We start from the raw sequence: 22,937 nt of genomic DNA, 5'->3' as shown, positions 1-22,937 counted from the left end.
AGACTTGAGGGAAAGGGTGGGAAGAAGGTGAGGGCTAAAAGACTACAAACTGGGTGCCATGTACACTGCTTGGGTGATGGGTGCACCAAAATCTCAGAAATCACCACTAAAGAACTTAATCATATAACCAGACACCACCTGTTCCCCAATAACCTATGGAAATGTTTTAAAAAGTTAAAAAAGGAGACCATATTCATCTATCTCAGCTCCCTTTTCCCCTAAAGGACAGCTACTTTTGCAAGTCTTAATGTATTCTACGTTAACTTCTGGAAAGCTTACTCATTCAAAATTACTGACTCTGCCTAAATAAATTAACTATTAACAACTGGTTAGAGTAGTTGAATTCAAAGTATTAAATCAAATCCAAAATATATAACTAATTTTGTGTTTAATAAGTCAATAAGAAGTATGATAGGCACATAATAAAAGAACATAGACCATAATCAAAATTCAACATTCATGTGTTTCTAGTTCTAATACCACTACTATTAACTAATATTTATTGAAAGCTAATTATGTGCTAAGTACTGTGTACTTTGCATATATAATCTCATTAAATTCATAGTACTAGCTTATTTTTAGATAATAAATTTTCTCACATTGTGGCATTTTAGTTGATACACAAATAAATTGTGAAAAGGCATACATTTGAAATAGTAACCACAAATTGATTTTAAAACAGGCTTAATTCTAAAGCCTTAACCATAATAACATATTGCTAATAAATGATGCTTAAATATTCCTTAACTAAATGGAGTTAAAAATAAGTAATGTATTCAGTATCCTCTAAAAACTAAAAATAAAACTACCATGCTATTCAGCAATCTCACTGCTAGGTATATACCCCAAAGAAAGGAAATTAGTATATCAAAAATATAACTGCATCCTCATATTTATTGAAGCACTATTCACACTAGACAAAATGTGGAATCTACCTGTGCTCATCAACGGATGAATGAATAAATAAATTGTACATATATATGATGGAGCATTATTCAGCCATAAGAAAAACTGAAATCCTGTCATTTGCAGCAACATAAATGAAACTCCTGAACTTTATGTTAAATGAAATAAGCAGACACAGAAAGACAACACATTTCCTCACTAATATCTGGGAGCTAAAAAAAAAAAAATAGCTCATAGAGATAAGAGAGTAGGATGATGGCTACCAGAGGCTGGAAAGGAGACTGGGAAGGGAGTGCGTAAAAAGGGAATGGTTAAAGGTAAAAAGAAATGGTTAGGAAAAAGGAATAGCATCTAGTGCTCCAGAGCACAATAAGGTGACTATAGTTAACAACAATTTATTGTATATTTTAAAATAACTAAAATAATGTACCTGAAATGTTTCTAACACAAATAAATGATGAATGCTTGAGGTGATGAATATCTCAATTACCCTCATTTGATCATTATACATTGTATGCTTGTAGCAAAATTTCACATATATCCCATAAATATGTGGAACTATTATGTATCTGTAACAATTTTTAAAATTAAACTCTAAAATACTAGTACAAACTCTGTTTAAGGCATACCTTACATTTATGAGCTGTTACATTGTGTTAAATGTATCAGTTATCATGCATTCCCAGATACCACAGAAATGCAAGTTAAGTCTTAATCTCATTTTGGAGGGGGAGTGAGGACCCAGACCTAGAATGACTAAAAATTTGGGTCTAGTAACTAGACCAAGTCATCAGAAGGTAGCAAACACCGAATAATAGCAAATTAATTAAATCTAGACAAAAAACAAACAGGGAATTTATAACTGACAGGTAAGAGGGAGATGATATGGTTTAAGTGCGTGTCCCCTCCAAATCTCATGTTGAAATGTGACCTCCAATGTTGGAGAGAGGCCTAGTGGGAGGTGTCTGGGCCATGGAAGTAGATCCCTTATGAATGGCTTCTTGCTGTCCTCACAGTAATGAATGAGTTTTAACTTTATTAGCTCACAGGAGATCTGGTTGTTTAAAAGAGTCTGGAATCTTCCCTTCTCCCTCTGGCTCCCTATCTTGCCATCCGACATGGCAGCTCCTCCTTCCCCCTCTACCATGATTGGAAGCTTCCTGAGGCCCTAGCCAGAAGCAGATTCTGGTAGCATGCTTCTTGTACAGTCTACAGAACTGTGAGTAAAGATAAACCTCTTTTCTTTGTAAATTACCTAGCCTCAGCTATTCCTTCATAACAAATGGAAAGTGACAGGAGTCTTGAAGAAAATGCAACAAATCAGGGGATTTAATTTTCTGAAGTCAAGTGTTAACATCTTTCAGCACACCACTGGATTCAGGTAGGCTGGCAATAAGTAATGACAACCCAAATATTAAACTATGTTATAGGGCTGAAAATTTCTGTACAATTGGAAGGACCAAGAAGCAAGATGGAACCCAAATTCCTGGAGAACATGAATATCAAGGCCAGAACACAATAAATACCCAATTAAGGAAAATTATCAAGAAGGTGATTGGTCACAAGAAAGAATGCAAAACACAAATTTTGAAAGAGAGTATCAGGTCAAAATTGAACAGGTAGAAAGTTGACTTAGTGCCAATAAGCTGATGCTCTAGGAAACCATTAGTCTTTCTGTTTACCCTATTATAGGGTCAGATTGATTCAGAGCATAGGAAGGTTTCAGCCTTGAATATAAGGGATGCCAGTGCTGAAGTCTGATGATATCAGACCCAACTCTACTGAATGAACTGAAATGAACACATAAAAGTAAAGAAGTACTTATTTATTATAGTAACTTTTTCTCTTTAAAAATTAGTTTCCTGTAATTTTACCTATACATTTTATATTTTAATCTTACTAAGAAGACAATTCAGGAATGTTTTATTATTGTACATTTTCAAAACACAAGATTTTTGAAACATAATTTTTATTCAGGCTACATCTACAACATATCTCTGAAGTGATTTAAAATGAAAAATTAAGAATCTGTGCTTAAAGTATAGTAACAAGATAAATTCACTGATTGCTTCAAATAAAACTAAACTAAGAAAATATAAAATTTTTATTCATGCTAATGTAGACAAACTAATTTTTTTACCTTTTTAAAAATATAAGCCTATATCTAGGCTTCCACACTAGATATAGGCTTGTATACAGAGACTAGAACTGATCAGCAGGAGTGACAATACTAATGGTAAAATTTGGTAAATAAACTGGCTATGTCTTTCCAAATAAAATTGATTTATAAATATATTCTACCAATAAGAGATGCCAGGTCAGAGTAAGTATATTGCTACTATGGTATTGTAACTTGTGTTTATGTTTATTTTTACTTCTATATTAATTTGTGTTGAAGAGTATATTTTCCATACTGTTAGAAGGAGAAGATGGCTTATTACATAATATGGTTCTTGGCAATAACAATGTTTTGTCCTGAAAATGTCAACCAAAATACAATAATATACTTAGATAAAATACTTAATATTATTTAACTCCAGACTACACAAAATATTCCAAATCCAGGAAAGGACCATTAAATACGCCATGTTCAGAATATTGTAAGATCTATTCCCACAAATGTGTACCCATATAAAGTTCATATTTTTTATTATTACTCTAAATTAGAAAAATAATTTTGGACCAAAATACTCAGTTCAGTAGCTCTAGCACTCACAGAGGGCAAATATTAAGTCACTGACTTATTAGAAACTGCTAAGATATAGAGAAATAGAACATTTTAAGTTAGAGGACTCTCAGATATTGAAATTGGTATATTACGACTACGTCAGATCAAGAATACACTATATATGTGCATAATGATAGCTATAGACAGTAGCAGTTTCATTTTCTAAAATAAAAAAATCTCTAAATGGGACCACTTTTTTATTACTTTTTAGAGTAAGGCTGAACACGAAGTAGACTTGATATGTATACATACCTATTCAGGTCAGACACTCTTAACTGTACATTATAGAATTTGAAGAATCAGGAAAGACATTAGTCTTAATGAATTCATAGTCAAGCTCCAACTGAGCTTTGCTTTGCTTTATGTTTTCCCAAGGCAAAGCAAGGCTCAGTTTGAGCTTGGCTAATGTCCAGGTTTGGAGAGCAGGGAAACATGAGATGACTATGAATACATTAATCAACATTGCAGAGCACTGCTACTTTAAAAAAAAAAAAAAGAAGAAGAAGAAGAAAAGAGATAGTAGTTTACCATGTCAAAAAGTGTCTTGGGAGAGAGGTTGGTAAATGGGTACAACAGAACAATTAGAGTAAGTTCTAGTGTTCAGTAGCACAGGGTGATTCTATTAAGAATAATTCATTGCATATTTCAAAATAGAAAAGATATAAAATATTACCAACACAAAGAAATAATATTTTAGGTGATAGATATCCCAATTAACCTGATTTGCTCATTACATATTACATACATGTATCAAAATATCACATGCACCCCATAGAGATATATAATTATTATTTATCAACTTAAAGAAAGTATATAGGTCATCTAACAAACACATAGCCATAGATTTAACTAATGCTCAAGCAGCCCTGATAGTCCTTAAGAACTCACAAAAATAGACCCAAAGATGAGAACATTTCTGGAATGCAATTTACTTGGGGATCAGAAACACAAACTTACTTCACCTTATATATCCTACTCTATGAAGTTAAGATATGATTTTGAGTGGTTTGAGAGATCAAATTTGAAGGCACAGTAGAGTCAGTTAAGTAACAGTAACAAAATTTATACAATATAAAGTTTGATTTATTGTTATTTAGATGAAGGTGCTCATCTCAATCCTATGAAATTCAACAGAGCTATAGAAGTTTACATAAGGCACAGTAGGCCTAACAGCAATGGAGAACAAATACCTTGAGAAAAAGTGGCATATTGACAACCAAGGAGGATACTTTAGTCTAGAGAACTTCCCTCAAAATGTATCAGACTACCAGCCTTGGTTTGATTACAACATTAAATCATATTGAATTGGTCATTAAGATATCCTGTGGTTAAATTAATCAACATGGTTTTTAAAATTATTTTATCTTTAATCTATAATTAGTCTCTCAAAAGCAAGGACCATGTATATTGAATAGAACAAATACAGTGAATAGCTACTACATACTAGGAGCTTCTGGGAATATAAAATAAGGAAATATCATCCCTTTCCTTACAAAGCTTAAAGCTACTGGGAAAGATAAACAAGTTCACCAGTACACAACTAATGCAGAAAAGAGTACTATAATTGAAATATATGCTATAATAAATGTTTACCAATGCGTTCATGCCCAATTTGTTGATTAACCATGAAAAAAATATACTTTAAAGGAAATTCAAAGTTTTTGAATCTTGTATACTACTTCTAAACATTGGGAGAAAAGGTTTATTTTACAGTCAGAAAAATGCTGTGCTACTTGTTTCACAAAACAAAGTGGGGAGTCTCATGACTCCTAGGGAGAAAAAGTATACAGAGGAGGGAAGGAAGGAAGGAAGGAAGGGAGGGAGGGAGAAAAAGGAGAAAGAGAGAAAGGCAGAAAGAAAAAAGAAAAAGAAAGAGAGATGAGCACACATCATGCTTAGCATTCCTGTAGTTAGTGTTTATTTAGTGTATTGACTGAAGCTAGTATCTTTTAAAGTATATTTAGCAAATACTTACATAATGCTTACTCTGCATCAGGAACTATTTTAAGTAACTTTTTCATTTTAATTTATTTGATTCATTTAATTATCACAACTTTTAGACATGGTTATACTATAATTTCCAGTTTAAAGAAGGCAGAGAGAGGTTAAATAATATCCTCAATTACTTCCTGCGTGATCACTTGAAAAGTTGGAAAGGAACACATCATTTGCTACAGCCCTATTCTTTTCTTTGTCTTTTGAAAAAGAAAAAGAAAAAAATCAGTGCTTTGAAGTTATTTACCTGCTCCCTGGTATCTGACACTGTCTCATACTTCCCTATCTTACCTTTCTATATAAAAACTTTGGGCCTTTGTCTGCTGCCCTCAATTAAAATGCATTTATTTCAAGATTTTCTAGGTGATGATATGCCAATGCCTGATGACCTTCTAAGGATGAGGTGGCAATTACATTTAATTTCATATTTGCTAATTCTAATCTAATAACTACCCTTCCCAGAGGCACTGGGTAGAAGAGTTCAGGAACTATGGTAGTTATTCTCCTTGTGCTTTCTCATTTAATACCCGCTATAACACTGTAAGAGAGATACTGTATTCTCATTTTACATATGTAGAAACTGAGACTCAAAAAGTTCAGATAACATTACCAAGGATTGGGGTATAAATCAACACATCTTTGATTCCAAAGCCTGTGTTTTTCCCAGTTTTGAAGATATTTGTCCTAATTCGGAGCTGTAGAATACTTGGCATGTATGCTTCCACTCTTCTGTTTCATGCCCTTAGTAGTCATTGCTAATTAGTCACAATCTGTCTTAGCTCAGTATGCTAGGTTTTCACTACAAACGGATTGGGATTGATATGGGAGAAAAAGTAGTTTTATTACCCTTGCCATAATCCAAATGTGATCTTTCTTTTTCATATTATAGGTTTAAATGCCTTTAAAAACTTTTATTTTAAATGATGTCAAATGTATACACAATTATTTTCAGGCCACAATTTCCTGAGATTAAAGGAAGAGAAAAAGATGACAGAAAGAGACCAAAGCTAAATTTTAGCACTATGTCAGATTTTCAAAAAATGGAATTTTATAAAGTTAAAAATAACTCAAAACAAATGATTCTTGTACATCTATATCAGCAATGTTTTTTACTGAACAAAATGGGAAATAAAACTTTAATCTTAAGGTGATGATAAATAAACATGTAAATGTCAAATGTAGAAATAACCTGGAATTTAACCATAAAAATGTATATTTTAGAATAATTAACTCAGTGCTAAGACATATATGGATGTATGGAAGACATGAGAGCCACCTGTTCATTTATTTCCCAGTAAACAGCAAACGTGACTTTCATTCAAATCCATGTATTCATTTAGATGAACTCCAAAGCTCTAATATACTATGGGTAGCTATTTTTGCTGCTATTTAGCATCAAATGCATTTGTAGGACTTTATTTCATAGAAACAGGCATGTATATGAAACTATTTCTGTCCTCAACTTTATAACAAATCAGTGCTGAGTACAATTTAAGGTTATTAGAGATTAGCAGATATTGTACTGAAAAATATATTTTATCAACATTGTAAAATACAGCATATGCACATTTTTCTTTACAGTATTTTTCCAAAATTGCCACAATTCTATTCCAATGATTTAATTTAGAACATTTTATTTTAGATACATATTGGTAAAAATAGCTTTCACAACCAATATCCACGTTTGGAGGGGCACGGAAATCAAATTTATGTCACCAATAAACAATAATAACTGTAACAATTATAAAATAACAATGCCATTCTAATACTTACATACTACTTTTTGTTTATAAAGCACTCAACACACACTTTACTCATTTAACTTTCATAATAATTACCAGATTGCTTATACTGTAGGCAACTGATTCTCATTTCCAGAATAGATTTAGTATATCTGCGTAGACCCATAATTTGAATTTTACATGTTTATATGCAGGTAATTTTAAGGGAATACTGCTACTCAGAGTGCTGGCTCACTCAGAACAGCAGTGTGGGCAACACCGCAAAGCTTGTTAAGAAATGCAGAAACCTGGGCCTCAACTCAGAACCACTGACTAGGAGTTCGCATTTTATTAAGATTCTTCAGGTGATTCAAATATACATTAAAGCTTGAGGAGCATCTCTCTAACTACATTTTAAAGGTAGATGTGGTTATCCTTCCAATGAAGATAGTGTTCTCATTTGCAAAATACGTGTAATCAATACCTGTTTCCAAAGATGGTTGTAAAAACAAACTAGGATGATTATATTAGCGAACTTTCAGCCAATGGTCTCTGCTAGCATTTTCATTCGTTTAACAAATTCTTTTCTTGAGTACTTGCTCCAGGTCAGAGACGCTGTTGGGTTTGTCTTATAAAATGGTAAAGAAAATAGATACAGGGCCAGGCATGGTAGCTCATGCCTGTAATCCCAGCATTTTGGGAGGCTGAGGTGGGCAGATCCCAAGATCAGGAGTTTTAGACCAGCCTGGCCAATGTGGTGAAACCCCATCTCTACTAAAAATACAAAAATTAGCCGGGCATGGTGGTGGGCACCTGTAGTCCCAGCTACTTGGGAGGCTGAGGCAAAAGAATCACTTAAACCTAGGAGGTGGAGGTTGCAGTGAGCCGAGATTGTACCACTACACTGCAGCTTGGGCAACAGAGTAAGACTCCGTCTCAAAAAAAAAAAAAAAAAAAAAAAAAGATACAGTTCCTGCCTTTATGGAGTTAATAGTCTAGTGCCAAGCTTACAGTCACCATCATTAATATCATAATCAACATTAAGATATTTTTATTAGTAGTAGTAACGGCAAGTCTTAAAAGAGTATAACAGAAAGAGACAAAGGAGAACCAAATGTTTCTCATCAGCAGTGTTGCACAAGAAAAGCAAACAAAAGTTAGCATATTGGTTTGATTTCACAGAGAGAAACCATGGCAAAAGTGTTTACCTGTGGCTGAAGTAGTAAATGGGATGGGAAAAGGAGGACAAAAAGATACACATCTGGAGCTGTATAAATCATTTTCACAAAGTCATAGAGAGTTATTTCTTGCTAGCTAACACATTTTGAATTGCATTTTAAAAGCAATAGGGAAATAGCACATGTGAATTTTCTGTAGTTCTTACCTCAATATGTCCTTAGAGCTGACCTCATTGGGGTTGTTTGCCTAGAGCTTAGTCAGTCCTTCTGAAGGTTTCAGAAAAAAGTTCTATCCCATTGTAGTTATAAGAGGACTGTCTCCACATGAATTGATCTTCATTTGGTAGGCCCAAAGTGTCTCTCTAACATGAATGCATGAATGGCAGGCAAAAAAAAAAAAAAAAAAAAAAAAAAAAAGAAAGAAAGAAAAAAGGAAAAATTAATTATCCCACACAATCGATTGACTCAATGTTGGAATGATAAAAACTAATTTTTTCTTAGATTCAAATTCTGCCTGCCCCAAAGTACACACCAGAAACCCATTGCTTGCATTGACAAATCTCTTAATTAGAAGACGGTATTTGTTCTCAATTAGAGGAATAGATTGAGACGCTCCCTTTAACGATAAAACCGTTGAAACGTGTGCAGCAGTTTGGTGGAGAAACAGGCAATTAGGTATATCACCCGGAGACTCCTTGCATTTGCAGCAGTGAATGCATAAACAAAACGATTACTCCACTCAAGAGATACTTCACCATAGCTCAGAGAGAGATGAATCACTGCTGATGAGTATTTAAGAAATGTTTTCTGAGATTAATTCCTATACACACAAAAAGATAATCACCCCCATCCACATTACCTGGGTATATATATCTTGAAATTCCACCGAATTTCAGGAAAATCATATGAAGATCATACTTAGAACACAATCAGAAGAAGCACTTTTCCATGAATTTACTGCATCATAGAATGCGATTTTACTCAAATAGCTCAGGTGTTTTGTGTTATTTCATTAATTCATTTAATGAGTACCACCTATTTTGTGCACAACTCTACTGAACACACAAGTATACTCAAATATGTAAAGGAACAATCCACTGTCCTCCAGGACCTTATTTGCAAAACACTTGGCAAGATATTTCATTAGATAATTAGAGGAAAAAATCAAGTCCACGTGTTACAAAATGTGTGCTGGAGAGCTAGTGTGTGTGAGCACACACGCATGCAAGAAGAAGTCTAAGTCTGAGAAACATCAGAATATATTCTTTGTAATATGTTAGAGATTAGTCATACACTAGACCCTGAAAAGAGAACAGGCTTTGAATTTTGCTGCTTTTAAAAAATATCAAAAGAGCCCATTAAAAAGCTGAAAATCCAATTACATAATTAGATCTTTTTGTCTGTATGATGTAAAATGTTCAACTTAACAATTTAATTGAATTTTATTGGTTATTCTATCAGACAGCCCGCCCTACCTTTTTGGCTGAATTCAATAGGATAATAAAATATCTTTTCAGTCATAGCCAATTTATTTAAATAGGGCATTCCAGTGTGTAGGCAAAATGTGATAACAGGAGCTCTACACAGATCTGTTGTTCAGGACAAATAATTATTCAACTGTTGCTATCTCATATTATAAGAGAAAAATATTTTATTGAAAAAGAAGAAATAAGATGTAAAATTGCAGCTCAAGAAGAAAGATAATGCAGGAATTTAAATACATATTTATGTGCAAATGAAGCCACCCCTAGAAAATATATATTTGGCCAATGAACCATTTCAATGAGAAAGTTTTCACAGTGAGTGGCTAAAGGACCCCCTTTGATTTATTAAACCTAAGAAGTGTGGTCCAAATTCTAAGGCCCAGTCATAAACTCTACGTGATTTTTCCTCTGTTTGTTAGGCATGTCTCAAATATGTTGAGATAGTTTCAACTAAATAATTTACCAAATATATGGTTTGTTGGAATTTACATTTTCACTCTATTGTTTAGCTATATAGACAGGAACATAGATACATGCAAGAAAAATTTAATTAAAAAGCCTGGATATTCAAGCATATTTCAGTTTGTGAAGGGACAATCAACTCACTTGACAGTGTGCTCACTTTTTTTGAATACATAATAGAATTTTAAAATATACAGGCCAGAGAAGTTTGTTCAAGTATTATTATTTACTATGATTAAGAAAAAGTTTTCAAAAAGTACCAGACAAAAAAGAAATTTCACTTTTATTTTGCATTTCCTTTTAATGTAGGCAACTAAGTCAGTACTTTTGTTCTGAAAATACATCCTCCTGATATTTACAAGATGCCTTGCTATTAAAAATTAGTTCTATTCATTGCATAATTTCAAATCTCAGAATACCAAATTCCCTTGACAGATACCAGCATCAGATTTACAATTTACTCTCGAATCAAAAGTTTGACTTATTATATTCTCTTCCTAGGGAAAACATTAACAAAGTTTTTTGAACTCATGCTATGAATATATATATATATATATATATATATGAGATAGTTTCAGCTAAATAATTTGCCAAATATATGGTTTGTTGGAATTTACATTTTCACTCTATTGTTTAGCTATATAGACAGGAACATAGATACATGGAAGAAAAATTTAATTAAAAAGCCTGGATATTCAAGCATATTTTCAAGAATATGTATATATATATATATGTATATATGTATATATATATGTATATATATGTATGTATATATATATATATTCCTCCCTTTGCAACTTTGATTCATCTGGAGATGTATAAGACATTAATCTTAAATAGCATGAAAACCATCTTTACTCTGTTTTAGGCTTAATTTTATTTTTTAATTGGTTTGAACTGTGGTAATCTGAACTCCAAGCACAGCAAGCTGACTCTGATGCCTTAAATTTTGCACAGCATGTCTACCCCAAAGGTGCTATTGTCACAAAACATGTTAGTAACAAAGCACAGTAGGCTCACTGCAAATCCATTCTTACAACAGGATTAATATGGCCCAAACAATAAACCAATTATTGCCTACCTTTTCAGTCTCATTTTCATCATTTATACTTTATGCTCCAACAGTTCCCATACCCTTTACTTACTTGTATACACTGTGATGGTGCTTGATTTTGCTACTTTGCTTAATGCTACCTCTCAGTCTAAAAGTTCTTCCTACAAACTCAACTATTCAGCCATTAACACTTGGATGTTAACTCAGCCTTTCCAGCAAACTTTTTTATTTATTGATCATTCTCTCCACCTCCACCCAGACAGATTTAATTATCATTATTATTCTTCTGGTTCTCTTAGCTCTAGGTATGCATATTTCATTTCTATGGTGCTTCCTCTTAAGCACATGAGGCTAAAATGTAGATGAAATAAAAAGAAAATAAAAAAAAACCCTTCAAACATAACTTCTGTAGTAGGATGCCCTAGTAAGAGCAGACATTCAACATCCCAGGAGCCACCTGATTAGTCTCTATTCATCAATCATGACTAAGATATATTCTAAAGTCTATTTTGATGAAATGACTTGCCAGAGGCATGGTTTGCTTGAATGTCAATTTTCACTCTATTGCTTAGTAATATAGACAGGAATTTTGAAATCAGCATGTACTTAACAGTGTGAGTGAAGAAATAAAGGGTTGATACAGCAACCTTCAAAAGTAGATTGTTGGGGTATAGGAGCAATTGGGTCATATCAGACAGCAAAATGTGTGTTGTTTTCTGTTGGAAGCCTAATAAATGACATTCGCGTTTGGGAGAAGGATAATGGCAATAAATGTCATCGCACTTGTTTCTGCCTCTCTGAAGATCATGAAGTCCTCATGAATTTAGTCCGCTGTCTCTGCTATCTGTAAGAACATGTATAAAGCAGCTAGCATAGAGAGTATGGTAAAGAAATGTTTGCTTCTTCATGCTCTTTCCTCTCTTTTCTATGTCTCTATGTATTTTAGGATACACTTTGTCTTCAATGATCCAATCACACATTTCAGTGTGGCTAGTCCCACATGATAGAAAAAACTAATTCACAATAGAAAAAAACTGTTGACTTTGTATCCATTTGAATATTTTATCACTTTTATTTTTTAATTATTTTTAGAAATAATTACCAGGAGCTAGTAATTACATGAGAAAAACATCACATTAGGGAGTAGGAAACATCTAGGTTGGATTCTCATGCTCTTTGTGTAAGTTCTGTTTTTATCTCAATATAAAAAGTTCAGTTCTGTTCCTAGGCAGCTAAGCAAAGTAGGAGAGTTGCAGTGAAAATCAGATATAAGCATGTTCAGAAGTATAGCAAATTCAATATGGTTATGTCACAAGATAGAGATTTTACATATATTTGAGAATTTGGTAGTTATGCATAAAATAATCACTGAAAAATGTGTTTGAAGACATAATTAGTAGCTGATCTCCAAAAGGCTGTTAATAAATACTTCTGATGGATCAGATACTATTACCTTCCAGGGAGAGCTGGTTGCATTAGACATACATGTATCTCTCATGTATTTTGAAGTAGTCCAAGGCATGGCAATAGAAAAGATACAAATTGAGTATTTTAAGTCTTTCTGATCCTTGTTCTTAGAATATTTCCAACCAAGCTCATCATCCAAACTTTCCTAAAACTCTTCCATATAAAAATTTTTTATATTCATGCCTAATCCTCACAGATACTTACTCTCTGCTAGACAACTAATTAATTAAATGAAACTACTGTGATCTAGTAATGCTACATGCTTCTGGGATACCTTTCTCAAGAGTAAAGAATTTGAAAAAGAGTCTTCTGAATATTTACAACCTCAAGTTAGAAGAAAAATTTTATTCTGATAATAAGAATTCTAGGGAAATATGGCAGGGCGACAGGACAGATTATTTGGGCAGGAAAAACGTTCAAGCGTCATTTTAATCATATTATACAAATTCTTTTTTGTCTTTGAAACTAAAATTTATTGAGTATTTCATTATACTATCTGTTATAATCTGTATTATAAGTGCTTCACATGACTTAACTAGTTTAATTATCTTAAAATAACTGATTTACCAATGGAGAAATGGAAACTCTAAAATTAACCTGCCTCATGTCACACAGCCAGTAAGTTGTAGAGCTGGGACTCAGAGTCATCTTTGTCTGGTTCCAGAGCCTTAGTTCTTAACCACTCTTCATAGTGCTTTTATATTGCATTAACTTTTTGTGGAATGTTGTAAGGAATGGGATAGAGCCAAAATATCTGAAAAATCTTTTATCCTAAATGTTGTCTATGTGTAGAAATATCAAGCGGGGAACTCCAGGCTATGCACTTATGTGTGTTTGTGTGGTAGCAGGTATCATTCTTTCGTTTCCATGGTTGAAACTGCTAATTTGCAGAGAATATTTACCTCTCTTTCTGTGACTTTTCTTTCCCTCCTATTGTCTTTTGGAGACCTGAAATGTCCCATTATAATGAATTTATTTAAAAACAAATTGTTTCATAGATGCTGCAAAACTGAAAACCTCCCATTTACTCCATATAGCATAAGACAGTAAGGACTCTGAGGTAGGACCCAATTTAATCATTTTCACTCCAAAGTGGATTTTAGATGTAAACAGTATTTTACAAGACTCACAAGAAAAAATCAGAGTAAAACTATATCTCAGGGAATTGTACATAATTGTCATTTTTGAAATTTTGTTTTGTAACACTTAAATTTAAAAACTACAGAATAAGAGCACAATTTTTTGCATAAATAATTCTGTTTTTAATTAAGAGAACTTTTCCTTATATATTGGCAAATAATAATGCCATTTCATATTAAGATGTAATAATTTCTGACTCTCTCTAATGATATGTACAAATTATATTTTTGATCTTAATTTTTCATCTTCAGTACTAAATGACAATCCTCCAATTACTTTAATAAGTTTTATTATCCTTAATAACACTATTAAAGTATATTTACTAGAAGTTCACTGAAGGTGTTGGTTCTGTGCAACATAGTAAATTTCAAATATAATTGTGTATATTTAAAAGAAACGATTGAAATACAAAGTGTTTAACAGACTTGAAAGAAGTCACAAAAATAATTCGCATGTGAACTTCTGAAAAAGGTCTGCTATCAACTGAGAAATACTATCATAGCCACCCATGGAGCCAAAGTCATCTAACCCTGATGATCCAGAGTTTTCTGCTTTTCCAAAGCTTAATTCACTTCCATTGGGATTTTTAAATTGTCACCTTTTAAAATAAGAAAATAAGGCTTAGAGGTCCAGGCATGGCAACTAGAACTTGCATTATACAATGCAAAAATTGACATTTTTAAAAAAAATGCAAGTTCAAAAAAGTACGATCTTCACATGCTTGTTATTCAGCATGTAACACCAAAGAGTAAGTGTACATATAAAGCATATCTGTTGAGGCAACACTGAGATTCTGCAGAAGAAGATGGCAAGCTCTTCCTTATTTAACTTAGACATCTGATATCAACCAAAACCTACTAGCTGACATCAGTCACACAGCTCACCTCTATTCATCACCCATCTTGGAAGGCACTGAAAACAGTAAGACATTATTTGACATAAATGGCACTACTTCTCCAGGGACATTGGCAGATGATTTAGGTACTGAACGTGACAGTGACAAAGAGTACATCTTTTCCTTATCAAAGAAGTGTCCTCTCATCCCATGACATCTTTACCAACTTACTCAGTCCTACCAAAGTTTTGGAAATATAAAAATTTTCATCTTTTTGTCTTAGTCCAATTAGAAGTTGTGTGAATAAATACTGATGAAAGATGCTACTCTCACTCTTCTCCAAAGAGCCAAATTATGAAAAGGTACATATAGCATATCTCTCCAACATTAAACAATGTTTTTAAATTAAATAATGCAAGGTAGAAAGCATGGTGATTTGTGGAAAACTAACCTGACTACATTTTTTTCCTTTTCAATTTAATACATTTTATTTAACTCAGAACTTTTGGTGATACTTGTAAGTGGCAAGAATTGGGATAAAAGATAAAGATTAATCATCATATGCTGTCCTTGGTATATATAAATTTCTAATCTCATTTGGGAGATAATACTGAAACATATGAAATAATTAGAATACAAAAGAAGATACTATGGGTGCAAGTGCCAGATTGAGTACTAGAGGTAATTGACCATTTTGGCACTATTAGGCCCCATAAACTCATTCTTCTATAGTTGATCTGAACCTTTAAAATGTCTTAAGCAAAGCATTTCTGCTTAAATAACCTAGTCATGTATTTAATGTTATTTCATATCAAATGAAGATGCTAAATTAACACTGTCCCTCCAATCACACATGGAATAACTCATCAAATAATACTGTAAAACAAGTAAACAAGAATTTTACCAGAAGAATTTGTATTACATATAAAACAATACCAGACACATTAGTGGAGAGAAAAAGTAACATATTCTACTGTCTCAATGTTTGTCACTCTGTCAATAAATTATATTCTCTGCCACTAAAAAACATTATTTGTTTTTTTTTATTGCATTTATGTTTTGGGGTACATGTGAAGAACATGCAAGATTGTTGCATAGGTACACACGAGGCAGTGTGATTTGCTGCCTTCTTCCCCATCACCTCTATCTGGCATTTCTCCCCATGCTAACTCTCCCCAACTCTCCACCCACTGCTGTCCCTCCCCTATTTTCCCCCAACAGACCCCAGTGTGTAATGATCCCCTCCCTGTGTCCATGTGTTCTCATTGTTCAACAGCTGCCTATGAGTAAGAACATGAGGTGTTTGATTTTATGCTCTTGTGTCAGTTTGCTGAGAATGATGGTTTCCAGGTTCATCCATGTCCCTACAAAGGACACGGACTCATCTTTTTTGATGGCTGCATAGTATTCCATGGTGTATATGTGCCATATTTTCCCTAAAAAACATTATTTCTAAATCTTAACCATAATTAACTCTGGTGGTATGAAGTGATAAGTAATTGACACCCTTTTTGCTCTACTGAATTCTGAACCAATCGGGGATTGAAGAAGGATAAGGCAGCTGAAGAACTAAATGACATTATTATTGATGGAGTTATTGAAGAATCTGGATTACATGTGCATCAAAGGTGGAATTCTTAATGCTAAGCCTCAGTCATAGACAGTGTGTGGCAAGCTGCTGGCCTCTCTGTTGTAGAAGAGCCTGGCCTTGAAAGACTTAAGGCACAAAGCAGCTTAGCAAAATGGATGGTCCCTGAAGAAACACTGAGCTTAAAGAGAAAGGGAGAGCGTATTGAATTCTGTATGCCCAATTCTTTCTCTAAAATTTACCAATTGGATAATTAACTCTTCTTTTTCTGAGTAGGAGACACAATAATGGGGAATGCAGAAAAGCCTGGAGTTCCCCGCTTGATATTTCTACACATAGACAACATTTAGGGTAAAAGATTTTTCAGATATTTTGGCTCTATCCCATTCCTTACAACATTCCACAAAAAGTTAATGCAATATAAAAGCACTATGAAGAGTGGTTAAGAACTAAGGCTCTGGAACCAGACAAAGATGACTCTGAGTCCCAGCTCTACAACTTACTGGCTGTGTGACATGAGGCAGGTTAATTTTAGAGTTTCCATTTCTCCATTGGTAAATCAGTTATTTTAAGATAATTAAACTAGTTAAGTCATGTGAAGCACTTATAATACAGATTATAACAGATAGTATAATGAAATACTCAATAAATTTTAGTTTCAAAGACAAAAAAGAATTTGTATAATATGATTAAAATGACGCTTGAACGTTTTTCCTGCCCAAATAATCTGTCCTGCCGCCCTGCCATATTTCCCTAGAATTCTTATTATCAGAATAAAATTTTTCTTCTAACTTGAGGTTGTAAATATTCAGAAGACTCTTTTTCAAATTCTTTACTCTTGAGAAAGGTATCCCAGAAGCATGTAGCATTACTAGATCACAGTAGTTTCATTTAATTAATTAGTTGTCTAGCAGAGAGTAAGTATCTGTGAGGATTAGGCATGAATATAAAAAATTTTTATATGGAAGAGTTTTAGGAAAGTTTGGATGATGAGCTTGGTTGGAAATATTCTAAGAACAAGGATCAGAAAGACTTAAAATACTCAATTTGTATCTTTTCTATTGCCATGCCTTGGACTACTTCAAAATACATGAGAGATACATGTATGTCTAATGCAACCAGCTCTCCCTGGAAGGTAATAGTATCTGATCCATCAGAAGTATTTATTAACAGCCTTTTGGAGATCAGCTACTAATTATGTCTTCAAACACATTTTTCAGTGATTATTTTATGCATAACTACCAAATTCTCAAATATATGTAAAATCTCTATCTTGTGACATAACCATATTGAATTTGCTATACTTCTGAACATGCTTATATCTGATTTTCACTGCAACTCTCCTACTTTGCTTAGCTGCCTAGGAACAGAACTGAACTTTTTATATTGAGATAAAAACAGAACTTACACAAAGAGCATGAGAATCCAACCTAGATGTTTCCTACTCCCTAATGTGATGTTTTTCTCATGTAATTACTAGCTCCTGGTTGTTTGCTTTTCTGCCTAGTATCCATTAGTTCCAATTTGCTAAAGTAGCTCTTAGAAAAGAAATGAATTGTTATTGTTAAATATATACTTGACAATGCACATATTTAATAGTCATTTTTAATTGTAGTTTCTTCAATTTATTAGCTAATCCATTCGCTTTCTGATCTCTCTATGTTTTAATCATAAAGGCTTCCTATCATCAGTGCCCCTTTTTAATCTGACTGCTTTTGTGAGCATGAATTCATTTCACTTTCCTGCTTCCTTTATCTCTTTTCTAAAATTCTTAACTTGTGCAGTGGACTCTTATTTAATTCCATTTCCTTTTTACCCCAGTTTCCAAAACAGAGTTTTCTTTACCTGAAGATCTTTGAAGAGTCCTATGGGAAGCTTCACTGAATTCATCTTGATCTTTATAAATCCTCTGAAAAAGAAAAATACAATCTGTTATGCTTTAATTATAATCTCCCTTAGGACATGCTATTCTTCCATAGTCAGGAAGTTTAACATTTTTTTTTCTAGGAAGCTAGAGTCACTAGATTGCTTAGTTTTATCAAATTTTAACGCATTTTTTGTTTGAAATTCCATTTATAACTCAATTTAAGCGGCCCTGGTTACTGGTTTCCTGTTGTCACAGTTTCCCACATTTCTAATTAATTTCCAAGGTTAAAATTGGTTTTCTTCAAAGCCCAGAACTGACTAAGATATATTAGCTTGGCTGCATTTGTTACTCATATGTCTAGATGTATTCTGCCTTTTCAAGCTCAAATGAGTGAAGGGAAGTAAGTCTGTATCAGTGAAGTCTACATAAAAGAACAACTTAAACACAGTGGCTTTAATTAGTGTTAAAAAGAACACATCTATAAAACAAGACTTAGGAAATGTAGGTAGGATATTTTGCCTAATAAAAAACAGTCTGAACTGTTTTTAATGATTAGGGAGAATGTGATAATCACTTTGTGTTAAATAAATAAAAATGAGTAATACAAAAGCACTAAAAATATTTTCTTAAATAAAACAGGTACTGTCTCTCTAAAATATATAATATAACTTGTATTTCGTGAAATACTCGACACACACAGTTATGTGTATGTATATATGCATACAGACATGACTTTTATATGTAAACACACAACACACACACACACACACACACACACACACAGAGCATTTATGAGTTTAAAGCCTGGTTAATTTTTAAAATTACTATTTCTGTTTTGGGTCTCAGAAAAATAACACCTCTTCTATTTCAATCCTCATCATTATTTAGTTAATGCAGGCAGAGTTAGTTATTTGCTCCACTGTGATCCCATGGCACTAATAAATATCTGTGAAATAGAACTTATGACATTATAATGTAATTATTTAGTCACAGCTTCCTGTAACCTCCTTAAGGGCAAAGACTGTATCACATTAATTTCTGCCACTATTCCATCTCTGGAGTTTAGCATAGTAACTGACATTTGTTAGATCTTCAGTATAAATCAAAACAAAGCTTCCACATTCATTACTAACATTATTAGTCTAAATTGGTGAAGTCAGTGATATGGTTTGGATCTGTGTCCCCACCCAAATTTCATGTTGAGTTGTAATCCCCAGTACTGGAGGTGGGCCCTGGTGGGAGGTGATGAGATCATGGGAGTAGATTTCTCATAAATGGTTTAGCACCATTCCCCCTTGTTTGCTGTATAGTGAGTTCTCATGAGATCTGGTTGCTTTAAAGTGTGTAGCATCCTCCCTTGGTCCTGCTCCTGCCGTGTAAGATGTCTGTTCCTGCTTTTACTTCTGTCATGAGTAAAAAGCTCCCTGAAGCCTCCCAAGAAGCAGATGTTGCTTCCTGCACAGCCTGCAGAACGATGAGCCAAATCAGCCTCTTCGTTTATAAATTACCCATCTCTATCATTTCTTTATACAAAAGCATAAATGGACTAATCAGAAAATTGTTACTGTATTGAAAAATTAGAGTGGGGTATTGCTGTAAAGATACCTCAAAATGTAGAAGCAACTTTGGAACTGGGTAAAGGACAGAGATAGAGGTTGGAAGACTGTGGAGGGCTCAGAAGAAGACAGAGAAGAGGGAAAATTTGGAACTCCCTAGACACTGGTTAAAGGAATAAAACAAAGGCTGATGAGGTCTCCGATGGAGATGAGGAACTCATTGGGAACTGGAGCAATGGTCACTTTAGTTATGTGTTAGCAAAGAACCTGGCAGCATTGTGTCCCTGTCCTAGAGATCTGAGGAACTTAAACTTAAGAGTGATGACTTAGGGTATCTGATGGAAGAAATTTCTAAACAGTAAAGCATTCAATAAGTGGCCTAGCTGCATGTAACAATATATGCTTATATGTATGAGCAAAGAAATGACATTAAGCAGAGGGCTGGCTTTATCTCTGACTGACCTCTATGTATAATATATCATTACTGGCTGCATAGAAGGCCTTTTTGAGCTGGGAAAGTGGTGGGCCTCAGAATACAATAACAGTTCATATCTTATTTTCAGACTTTCAGATTTCATGAGAAAAATGAAGTCTTCCTTGGGCTTTCACTCAGCAAAATGAAGAGTAGCTACATTACTGTTACGATTTTGGCCACAAATGGGACATTTTTCTGCCTTTCTCTAGCCTAAGAGAAATTAAATAGATAACAAGTGAGTGGTGGGGTAGGGAATGGTGTGGAACACAGTTATCTGAGAAGTGTTCAGGGATAAATAGATACTATTGAGGAGATGTCAGGGCAGGCATTGAATCAATTCCTGTGTCTAGAAAGAAACTAAATGAAGCCATGTTTGGCTAACCTGCATGTCCCCAGTGACTAGCACATCATGTAGTACAAGGCACACAAACACACACACACACAAACACACACACACACAAACACACCAGTTTTTCTTGTTTCCAACTCTAACATTTCTCAAATTCATCTACTTTTCTCCATGTTCATTATTGCCACTCTAGTTCAGGCACCATAACTCCTAACCTGGGCCATTGCAGGAGCTTCCTAACTTTCTGCCTGCCTCTAAGCTCACCGAAATGAACTTGTAAACTCCTTTCTCTGCCTTAGTCTAGAACTTTTAACTGTCCACTTGAAGGGATATGGAGTGTATCCAAGTCACTGCCTCCAATTGACTCTGGAGAAAGAGAACATCTCTTCAACTCAGGATTATATGATGTTAATCTTCACATTATTCTGTTTTGAAGTAGAAGGTAATGTAAAAAAAAGAAGGATGGATTTTTTTTTTTTTTAACAGCATACTGTGGCATTTTCAGTGTCTCAGTTGTGCTAGTATGTAAGTACCCAATTGAATGGTGCTAGGACCCAGCAAATTAGAAAGTCCATTGAAACAACGATGACACTTAAACATGTATTTCCTCACTCGGAGAAGTTCACATAAGAAGCTGACATAAAGGAAAGCAAGAGTGAATGAAATTTGAATATCATTATTTCTTCTGTTCAGAGGCTGGAAAGATTTGGGAAAATCCAAGTAAATTAACTATGAATATATGACTTAATCTAATAACTACATTAACATAGCTGATGTTTCAATTTATATAAAGGGTCACTTGTTAGAATCATCTGTTTGAATTTGTAGATTGAAACAAAAGAGGACATCTTAGAGAGAGGCAATATGATATGCATTTGAGACTCTGGAGACTAGCATGATTTCTATTTACACGTAAGTAATTAGATCTTGAAAAAAATCAAATGAAAAAATTGCTAAAATTAGTAGTATTTGATATAATGTTCCCACCAATGAACTACCCAGCTGCAGACTGTTTATTTCTTCTCAGTCATATTGAAATAAATTGTATTTCAATTTAATCTGGTAAAGTTCAGTCTTTCAAATAAAACCTGTACATCTTCCCATCAAAAGTTGTACTCATTGATGTTACTATGCATACTGACTCTTTAATCTCTTGCAGTTTTACACTTATAAAATAAAACAAAAAGATCCAAGAAAGAACAACACAGACTTGCCAATTTAAACAAGCAGTCAAATGAAAGACATATAACTCTAGGGAGCATACCATAATTATTGCCCAAGATCAGAGATTCTTGATAAATTGACTTTCTGAATGTGCAGCAGCATAAATTGAATGAAGATTGCCTTGAAAATTGAAGATTAAAACAGGAGCTTATACTCAGAGAAGATACAATCATTAAGAGGTGGTAAATAGCCATCTCTACACTTTCAGAAACTTCAATAACATTGCTTCAGTAGCTCCAATACCACAAACAGTATCTATATCCATAAATGCAAAGTTTCATTAAACAGAATATAAAATCATCATCAAAAATGGAAGAAAAATGTTGGTATGAGACAGTAAGTTGATTTGGTAAATTATTATGTAACAATTATTGTAATATTATCATTTTTAAACTTTTTTATTTTATTTTAGATTGAGAGGGGATATGTGCATGTTTGTTACATGCATATAATGCATACTGGTGGAAATTGGGTGTTTGGTGTACCCATTACCCAAATAGTGAACATTGTACCCAATAAGTGATTTTTCACCTCACAGGGTTGTGGGGGGGAATGGGTTATACTATTTGTCACAATAAATGTAGATTCTTCAAGAAACAAAATACAATATTCAGAAAAATAGCTTGCTTAAGTTAGTGCAAGAAGGATTTTAGACACATGGAAAAGCGTCTTATACCATATTTTAGAAAATCCCATTACAAGAAAGCTGTTAAAAACCTAGTCTAAGGGGCAATTTGTCAAGATACAATAGTATCAAACATATTCATACTCCGGCCAAGTAGTAAAAACAAATTCTGTGAATTAACTCCAAATTTATAAATATGTACACAATAATTGATGTAGAATAATCTTAGTAATCATGAATAAGATGATTCCTGTAAAATTGAAAATATGTTGTAGATATTTGA

The sequence above is a fragment of the Saimiri boliviensis genome, chromosome X, assembly GCF_048565385.1.
Source record: "Saimiri boliviensis isolate mSaiBol1 chromosome X, mSaiBol1.pri, whole genome shotgun sequence".
NCBI lineage: Eukaryota > Metazoa > Chordata > Mammalia > Primates > Cebidae > Saimiri > Saimiri boliviensis.
The sequence above is the reverse complement of the archived record's forward strand: the minus strand, read 5'-3'. Positions refer to the sequence as shown.